The sequence below is a fragment of the Pinus tabuliformis genome, chromosome Q (assembly GCF_031772625.1).
Source record: "Pinus tabuliformis cultivar Carrire ecotype Pingquan chromosome Q, CPIR1, whole genome shotgun sequence".
Lineage (NCBI taxonomy): Eukaryota > Viridiplantae > Streptophyta > Pinopsida > Pinales > Pinaceae > Pinus > Pinus tabuliformis.
In genome coordinates, this window is record NC_142296.1 from 704,953,439 (window position 1) to 704,964,627 (window position 11,189).

Below are 11,189 nucleotides of genomic sequence, written 5' to 3' on the forward strand. Positions count from 1 at the left end.
CACAATAATGATGGGTGACCCACATGGTGATGTACTCAGTCAAATGACACCTTATTCCAGTAGCTAACGAAATTATTTCTTCACCTCACTTACTTCTATAGCAAACTACCTGTATAGCCCAATGTTTTTCAATGGGGATTCTGGAAATAGTTGGATCTCATGCTCTACTTCCTTCTTAGGTGGTATCCCTTTAGGCTCCTGGAACATATCTGTCTGCGTTTGTATAAACTCTTCCAATTGTTGTTTTTGTCTCTTATTACACCCCTTCAGGGATTCATTTACTCTGAATGACTCTTCTATAGATTGATTTTCTCTTTAAAATATTTAAGCATACTTCTTGTTAGAAATTATTAGTTTCTTGGCTTGGTTGGCAGTTACCATCAAAAATTTTGACTTTCCTTTGTGTGCATTGATGATGAAAAGTTTTCCATTTTTTACCATATGGTATTGGTTAGATATTTGCATGAATATTTCATCCATCATGTACATATAAGGACTTCCAAACACCACCCCACATACATCAAGGGGAATAACATCTAATTCTACTTCATAAATAAGATCAACAGTGATAGCAAATGTAATTTTGTTGTTTTACTACCTTTATCTTTGCATCGTGATTTACCCATCCCAATGGATATGGGCTTGGATGATCACAAACTTCCAATCCCAATTTTTCTACCAACTTTGTTGCAATTAGATTCACCTACGATCTTGAGTCAAAAAGAGCATCAATCTTTGTCATTTTAACCTGTATATTTATTTGGAAAAGCTTGGTATTTTCATTCTCTTACTATTGTTAAAGGATATCCATATTCACATCCTTCTACATTGATATAAATAGGATCTTCTCATCCATGTCTAAGATACTTTAAACCTGGTTTCTCAAATCAATGGTTGTGAGATTCTTATTCTTATTATGTTTCTTTTAGTTCTTCAATTAAGCTCTAGATGCAAGTCCCAGCACTTCTCCTTTCTCTGATCATAAATGTTAGTGGTTGTTGGGATATTTGCATTGGTGTGTTGTGGCTAACATATTTTATCTTTTCCCCTTTCCACTTCTTATTATCCACCTTATAATCATCTTAGTGCTCCTTATGCTTCGGTCCACTTGGTTTTACTTTATTTGAACCTATGTTCTCTAGGTGTTGTGTCTGTACACAAGCCTTATCCATTAATATGGGCTTGAATAGCATCACTTGGTTCCACATATGCATATGTAGACTGCGCAAATACTTGAGTACATTTTGGTTCTTTGCAGAGATACCTAGCATTATGGGCATCTTTTTAAATTTTGTGTACTCATGTCCACTCTGCCCCTACTTCTGCTTGATATAGTGCCACAAGATATATTGGTCCTCTACATGATTGATAGGGTAAAATTTTGACTGTATGAGGGCTTTAAATTCCTCCCACGTAGCCACTTAATGATCTCCCTCTAACCTCAAGGTCTCTTTGTGGATTTCCCACCAGGTTAGGGCATGGCCCTCTAATTTCACTCATGCAAATGAAATCTTCTATTCATATTTATATGATGAACACTGAAATAAAATTCCAATTGTTACAACCATTGATTTAGCTTCAAAGCATCAATCTCGCCTTAATATGTCTTGATATCGACCTTTTCTTCCATTATTAATAGGGAATGTGAATGGTTCATGGCACTTGAACTAGGTTGATCATTTTCAAGTTATTTCTTCGGCTCCTTCTTGGTTTCTTCCCGATATCTTGATCTCCCATCTAATCATACATTTGCATTATAACCCCAACATTCTCTACATAGCCCATAGGGCTACCATGAGGATAATCACGTTACAATTTATATCTACAAGTTGTGCTTCTAGCCGTGAAAACATCTCCTCTATAGGATCAGAAGGGTTATTCACATATTCTTCGACCGTGACTGGGGTTTTACGAATTTTTGCTTAGCCAATCTAGATCCCCTAAAAATATCCAAAATATACCCTAAAAAACCTACTCTGATACCAACATGATCCATAAACTTCCATGGATATTCCACTGGATAGTTGGTCACAACAAATCTGATAAAATTATACTTAAAAATCTAAAATCTACACTATGATGGTTTATTATTCTTTAGATTTTTTTATCTATTAATTATTGTTTATTGCATGTTATTGAAAATTATAATCGTGAAAAAAATAGATAACAGTGAAATAAAAACTCAAAAATCATAATTGACACAAGATATATCTTAGTAAACCCTTACAAGAGAAAACCCAGCTGAAAGGTAAGGACACTTTTCTCTCTTTCTCTAAAGAGAAAATGGTTGTGAGTACAAAGAAGTAAGGATTATGTCTTCTAGGCTACCATAGTGCACAAATCTTCTCAGTGTGGTCTCTCCCTATCCCTCTCAGCTACTCTACTTATCTATGGAACAAAATGCACTTGAGAAGAATCAAACCCCTTTTCCTCCTAGTGGATTGATTATAACACAGCCTGATAGCCTACTATGGTTTGGGTTTGACTCCTTCAACTCTTAAATAAAGTTACATTATGGACTATTCTAGATTATTATTCATCATGTTCATGTGGCTAGCCCCTTTTCCATGAATAATGGGGGGTTGACGTCGCATCCTCTTTAATTATGGTGGTCAAAACGGGAAGGTCAACTTCTAAGTGACATAACTTTTTCACGTGGACTCTAATTGAGGTGATTCTTGTGCAATTGGAAAGGTATTTGTGTGTAGAATATGAAAAAAGGTTCAAAGGTAAAGAACCAAAGTTTTACCTAAAAGGTATTTTGTTGCATAAAAATTCCACCGAAAGGGTTTTGACCCCAATCTATCAAACTAGGTCACATTAGTCAAAATGGTCATGTGAGCTAATTTCTCTATGTTTTCCATTCTAAAAGCATCTAGACGGATGAAAAATAATATAATGATCCAATTTGTATTAGGGGGAGAGAGATGGAAGAAGAAAAAGAGAGGGTGAGAAGCAGTGTGAGGGGGAAAGAGGGCAGACAGAGACAAAGATGGAGAGTGAGAGGTAGAGAGAGAGATGGGGGTGGTGAGACAAAGATATAGATAATAAGATAGGGAGGCACAAAGTGTTAGAAAATCATAAAGGCGGAAATATTTTCTTATATTGTCAATTACTTGTGATATTCTTATATTCCTATTAGATTTCCTTATGTTCTTATTTTATCTTCTTCTTAGCAAGCAATCATCAAATCAAAATGTGAAGATCAATGACACCAGATGTAGGCACTCATCCAGGGCTAAAACCCCTATATAGGGGAAAACCCAATCAAACTCTTCCACTAGTAGGTTCAAATCAAACTTTAGACTATCCAATACCTTAAACCATACCCAAAGACCTTCCTCCTCCACCAAGTCAACCTTCCAAGATGATGAACAAAACACTAGATGCCAACTTTTGTCAAATTGCTTCAAAACAACTTCAAGTCAAAATTTCGGCCCCCTGCTTCAGAATTTCGGCGATTTCAACGCTCCTGTAGCTTCAATTTATTCGCACATGTGAGATAGAAACAAGATAAAATGGTCTTCTTCCTTCACTAAAATTTATCCTTCTTCACTTTAGGTTTTCTCCTTCTCTTCTTACCTTTTTCACACCTTTTTCTCTCCTTCTAATTTCAAATCAAATTTTAGTGAGTGAGAGTCCAAATGAGGTCAAGTAGCTACCTATTGATAGTTGTTTTTTACTTCTGTTTGAGGCTGACTTCATGGAGGAGGCCTAAATGACTCAGTTTACATCAAAATAAATTTCTTTCTTGATAAACAAAGCCCAAGAAAGGTCTATTACATGATGACATGAACAAGGATTCTTGACATAAACCCTAGAAGCCTACAATGGAGGACTTGACCTATTAATCATTAACACAAGCATGAAACCCATGCTTTAATAATTCAATTTCTTTTACAATAAAATTTCTTTTGAAAAATACATTATGACTCAAATATAATTATGAAGACTGACACTAGTTACATTCTTCAACACTCCCTCTTAACTAGGTAGTATTCATAATTACATATATACATAGGTACATGGAAGATCTCAAAATGATATGATCTATGAAGAGTCATAACACACAGAGTGTTACAGATTAGATACCTAACCAAGGTATTCTAATTGAGTGGGACTAAGGTGTGTTCCAAGCTTTAGCTACTCTAGGTACCATCAGGCTTTATCTCTAACACCAGCCCAAGGATCTAGGTGTGTATCCAAGGTCAGAGCTCCAAGACCAATTCCACCCTCCCTACTTTGAAATCTAGACATCATCACAGGTCGGTCAGATGTCCTCCCAAGCATCATGTCCCTCCAAGATGCTTCATCTCTCCTTATCTTCTTATGGAGAGATCTGCACAAACAAAACCTTGATTAGTAATAAACTTTCACTATAGATATTTAACACAAATCTTCAGGGTCCTTAATCATTTTGATGTTGCTTAGATCATCATCGTATCAAACACATATAGTCAAAATCTTTACTTCTTCAAATTTTCTAGCAGCACCAAACCGTTCAGCCTCAGCACTTCATCTCTCCTTATCAACTAAACCAAATATATCCACCAATCTATGCATGCTTCAAACATTCAATCTTCTTATGGAGAGATTTGCACAAAAACAACCCCAATTAGTAATAAACTCTCACTATACATATTTAACACAAACCTTCAAGGTCCTTAATCATTCTGATGCTACTTAGATCATCATCATATCAAACACATCTAGTTAGAATCTTTACTTCTTCAACTTTTCCAACGACACCAAACTTAGCCTCAACGCTTCTTCCAAAAACATCAAAGTCTTATTCACAACTTTATCAATCATGAATAATCATCAGTGTTTCTTCATCTATTCTCCATTTTCAAACATCCTCATGGCCAAGTTGATCACTTCTCTTCAAGCTCCCTCTCATCTAGGGATATATACACTTCCCTTTATCCAAGTAACTAGAGGACAAGTCCATCAATTATCGTATTCTTCCAGTCACACAAGCTCTTCCTTTTTGCATCAACAATTCATCGGAAAATTTAGACTTTCCAAAACTTCATCATTCAAGATCATTTATTGAGCTTTAATGTCATCGAGGTTATCACAACTCCCTCTTTCAATCATGCTAAACATTGTCATCAAATTATCATCAAATATAGACTATGTACTTGTAAACTTTCAACAAAAAATACAACCAAACACAAATATATATGTACAAGAGCATGAATTCAACTTTATTGATATAGATTTAGCATGTCATTATAATAGGAGCATAATAAATCAAATTTAAACATTCAAGACCTAAACCTAGTTAGGTTTTATAATCAAACAAGAGGTTCATCCATTAGACTTCTTGCAACAACATTTACTAGGGTTTCGTCACAAATCCTAGATCTCATCATCAAAACTAAATCATATCAATAATCAAAGACATTATACTTCTAGGGTTTCATTATCTTGCCCCAGAATATCAATCTTTACTAGGGCTTTGTTACAAACCCTACATTTCAAAAACTAAATTCATGAATATCAACAATCAAGTTAGCATATCAAAATTTCATCTCTAGGATTCCATTATTATTTCTAGAAACTTATATCAGCTCCATACTAGGCTTTTATCATAAACCTTAGATACAAACAACAAAATCCAAAATTAGTGATGCAAGAGCATCTTACCCTGAGTCAAAATGTAATTTTGATGAGGTTAGGGGGTCTTTCATTCACCAAGGAATTTTGTTCCCTAAGTTTGTTTTAATTATTTATTTTGAGTGCATAAACCTATGTATCATGAACATTTGTATAAAAGTGTGGGGAAATGTAATTGGATATCTCTTTCATAGAGATATTTATAATTATGTGAGAGTTGGAGAGAATATTGGGTGGTTACATTGATAGCCTAAGTTGAGGGGTCTAAGTGAGTCTTGTAAAAATTTCTGTTTCCCACCCCGGTTTTCAGTTTCACCTTATTTCTCCCATGTAGTTAAATGTCCTTTCCCATAACCATACATTCAACAACTGAAAAAATAATAATTTTTTTTGCTGAAAACACAAATTCTGGAAATTTTACAGAATGTTGGTTAATGCAGAAATAAAAATCAGCAGGTACAAACAGCCATTTAAAACATTTAGACACAGTGATTTTTGGTCAATGTGACCCTGGAAAAACCCCCTACAACTCTTGGGGAAAACCAGTTTGAGAGCTCTTCTTTATTTCTGAAAATGCCTTTTACAGTGAGAAATATTCAGCAAAAATCAGCAAGCAAATTTACAACTTATCTCGATTTCTGAGCCTCACAGCGCACTGGAAATTTCCAAACAGCAACACAACGATGTACGGCTACTGTACGGACTGTACGGATGGTTGTATGGACTGTACGGACGGATATACTGACAGTACGGACAGATTGTACGGACTATACAGACGGACTGTATAGACCTCGATTTTTGTGCAGAAAATCAGCTGCCTCGATTTCTATGCAAAAATCTGCCTTTTACTGTTTGTTCATTCAGCTGTATGGATTTGCTGAAATGCTGCCTTGGAATGTGTGCCAAGCTGCTGCCTCCTTCTCCTTCATGTCCACGAATCTCCCTTGCTCTCTTGCTCTCTCTCTCTCAATCTGCGCATGAAAGAATGAATGACCTTTTCCTCCTTTTCCTCCTTTAATCTAACCCCAAGTGACATTTGGGTGATCCCTAAATCCAATCGCTGAAATAGATTTAGATCTATGGCTGAGATTAAATGCTCATTTAAATCTCACTTTCTATTTTTTAATTCACCCCACTTTAATAAAGACCCACTTAGTCATTTATTTCCAAAGTCACTTTTCCTTTCTAATTTTACATTCACTTTAATAAAGTCACTTTAAAATTAGACTTTAGTAACTTTATCACTTAAAGTCACTTTTAAATTAGATTTAACTTTATAAAAATTATAAAGTCACTTTAGGAGAAAAATTAAATTCTTTTGGACACTTTTCTCTAGGCCAAAAATCAAAGCCTTAGGGAACCACCTGTCCTCCGGTACCAAATTTCAACAAGTCTTTTGTGGATCTAAGAGGAAATTGAGGATCTGAAACCAAAAGTTGGTTTTCAATCCTTTTGTACAAAATGTAATCAAAATTCATAGCTATAAGGGCTATAGACAAAATATTGAGAGGCTTAGAGGTCGAGTGTTGGATAAACTAGGGGTGACTACAGGTTCGAGTTGATCAAGCTCAGGAGGAATTCACTACCTTATAGGTAGGAGGGCACAGCGAATGAAAATATAAATTCGAGAGGAGTCGAAATGAAGAGACAAAAAGGAGTACAGAGCCTTAGAAGGGAAAAAATGCATTAAAGAATACAGAGAAATTGAGACAAAAGCAGGACCAAAGTCGCAGCAGAAGGTGGTGGAAGAATAAGCTCAGGAGAGATAGAAAATTAGTCATTTATCGTCCAAGGATTAACAATCCATTAACTAGACGGGCCGAAAGTTAGAGGAGGAGGAAGAGCGAAATCAGAGTGGAGAAGCGGAAGTGTGTTGCAGAGTCGAAAGGAGAGGCCAACACTTAAACAAATTTAGTATTTCGAGGAAATTCTTCAATTGAATATGCGAGAGAGTGGCAACAAATGGAACCAGGAGATGAAATGATAAAGCATCAGGCTTGTGTGGCAAGGTGGACCCTACACAGAAGGAATAGCCTGGAAGGATTTTTCTGACCCCCAAGTCTAAGCGATCGGGTAGAGGGGGAGCGAGATCACATCATCCCAAAGGTTTGAAGGAGCAATATTGCATCATCCTAGAGGTAATACCCCGAGGTCATACCCCGGAAGACTCAATATCATGCATAAAGGGTTAACGTCAAGTTGGAACGAAGTGGGTAGAGCCCACACGTCAATGCCTAACCTGACAATATAATTTTGGAGTTCCCAATGCTACACGTTAGGCTTTATTAAATGGGCTCACGTGGCATAGTGGGTTCCTTTTATAGGTCCCACCCTAGTGTCATTTATAAATTTCATTCTCCATTGCGTCGGGCTCTAAATAATGGGCTTGCGTGATATTGGAACTGTGATAATCTTGGCTTTCGTGGCTATTTTGCAACAAAGGTTGGACGAGCGCGGGGAGTAAAGGAATGGGAGCAACAGCAACAACAAGGTATTAAGTTGGATGGCACCACATAAGCCCGATCCTAAGGTTAAGGTGGACCACGGAGGTCTTGCTACAGAAGCTGGGATTGAAAGGATTCTTGGCCATACTCGCGAAGAGTTGGCCTATCCTACCTTTCAACGCTTTCCACTATTAATAGAGTTTCATGCTACTTTTCAAGGGATTTAATCCCAAAAGAGGGCTTGAAATAAGCGCCTTGTCATAACAGGTTTGGGCGCTGTGGATTTAGAGCGGGAATTTTAAGCAGGCCTTGTTATGGCCTACATCAATTAGATATGAAACAAATTTTGGCCAAGATATGGTTTCAATTATATGGAAGCATATATACCCAAAGATTCATTTATAAGGTTTTATATTTCCTATTACAAGGGTTTTTTCATAAACCCTAATTTACCAAACGTTAAGAAAAACTAGGGTTTCTAGACATCAACAACAAACCCTAAAAGGCTAAGGTTTTACCATAACATTACCAAAACCCTAAACATTAAGAGAGTAGGATTTCGATAAGAGATCTAAAATTTATCAATAAACCCTAAGAAGATTATGGTTTCATCATTAGCATATCCTAAGCATCGAAAGGCTTGAGTTTTATAGTGAACCCTAAGGTTATGGTTTTATCAAAACAAAATGACAAGAGATAGAATGATAAGGGTGGACTCAATCTAGCGATTAATCACCCTAACAAGAATCCTTATGAATCAAAACAAAACCATAGACATGAGAGAGTTAGTAATACGAAGCAAATTTCAAAAGAGAATGTTCATACCTTCTTCTGCAATAAGTTAAATCAAAACATATCTTGAGTTGTTCTTTAACAAACCTTGTAGAGTTTATTAAGAAACAAACCTACTTTCATGACACAAGTCTTTCCTTGAAGTTTCCTCCATAACCTTTGTACAATCCTACAATATTTCCTACCAAGGAAAATACAAAGAAAGGATTATGAGTATACAATACAAATAAATCTAGGTGTGTGGAGGAAATCAAACATGAAAGAGGAAACAAAGAACAATATACTCATTTTTTGGTAAAATGGTGAAGGCTCCCTCTTAATTAAATATTTATGAGTGATACCTATAACTTATCAAAATAATTAAATAATTTCTAACAAGACATATTAGATCAAAACATAAAAGACAGATTTACATAACTTAAAATGGTGTTCTATAAGGATATGAAAGGAAAGACTTAATAGTATAAGTTTTTGACTTCATATTCTTTAGCCTTGTTCTTATTTGGTAGATATTCATCAAAAACATTTGCATGTTCTCTTTCTCTCTTTTTATTCCTTGGATTTTCAGGACATTGACTCTTGTAATGTCACATCTTTTGACAATTGTAGCATTCAACCTTTGATAGATCAACCTTCTTATATGGTCCTTTGAATTTATTGTATCCTCCCTTCTTCTTGTGATTAGTAGAGTATGCATTGGAAGTGTTGTCCTCATATTATTTCTTATTATTTTCTAATGAGATGTGGGATTCTTCTTGACTACAAGCATTCCACATTTGTTCAAAATATGGTGTGTCCTTCCAACTACTAATACCTAATGCAAAAGAGCTTCATGATTTTGGTAGACCTAATAGTGCAGCGATCACAAGTTATTTTTCTAGTATAGCTTCATCAATGGCTTAGAGCTCATCTCTTATTTGGGAGATCCTCACAAAATATGAAGAAATTGTATCATCTTTTTTCGTCTTCATTGTTCTTATTTCATTCTTGAGACTAGTTATTTGTCTAATGTTCTTAATGGTGAATAGTTTGGAGAGAGCTTCATACATTCCTTGTGTAGTCTCTATGTAGAGGATTATATTATCCTTTATGCCATCCACATTTACATTCATGTCCAAGACGTCAGTTACCTGTATTTTTCTTTTCCTGCATCATATTTCAATTTTTGAACTTTCCCTTGAACAAATTATGATACCTTATGTTTTGCAAGGATGAGATCCATCCTTTTCTTCCATGCTCTATAGTTGGTGGCTCCTTCTAACATATTATATGTCTTCATTGTTGTTTCCATAGACTTTTTAATTTTTTTCTTGCTAGATAATAGATATTCCTCTTCTTATATGATCCTCCTCTTTGACCCTTTCAATAGATCTTCAAGCTGCCTTTCTATTTCCTCTTTTACCTTAGCTCTAAAACCATGTTAGAACATCGGAAAGGCAGAAAGATTTTTTTATATTGACAATTACTTGTGATATTCTTATATTTGTATTAGCTTTCTTTATGTTTTATTTTATCTTATTCTTAGCAATAAATCATCAAATCAAAACATGAAGATAAACGACACCAGAAGCAGGCACTATGCCAGGGCTAAAACCCTTATATAAGGGAAAACCCAGACAAACTCTTACACTAGTAAATTCAAATCAAACTTGAGACTATCTGATACCTTAGACCAGACCAAAATACCTTCCTCATCCACCAAGTCAACCTTCCAAGATGATGAACCAAACACTAGAATTCAACTTTTTTCAAACTGCTTCAAGCCAATTTCAAGTTAGAATTTCAGTGCCTAGTTTCAGAATTTCGGCCCTACAGTAGCCCTACAATTTCGGCCCTCCTACAATTTCAATTTCTTCGCACGTGTGAGATAGAAACAAGATAAAATGGTATTCTTCCTTTGCTATAATTTCTCTTTCTTCGCTTTAGGTTTTCCTTCTCTTCTTTCCTTTTTTGCACCTTTTTATGTTCTTTGAATTGCAAATCGAACTTGAGTGAGTGAGAGTCCAAATGATGTCAAGTAGATGCCTATTTATAGTTTTTCCTGGCTCCTATTTGAGGTTGAATTGTCTTCTTTGAGGGCGACTTGGAGGAGGAGGCATAAATTACTTTAATTTATATCAAAATAAATTTATTTCTTGATAAACAAAGCCAAGAAGGGTCTATTACATGATGATATGGACAAGGATTATTGACATAAACCCTAGAAGCCTACAATGGAGGCTTTGACCTATTAATCATTGACCCAAGCATGAAACATGTGATTTAATAATTAAATTTCTTTTACAATAAAATTTCTTTTGACAAATACATTATGACTCAAATATAATTATG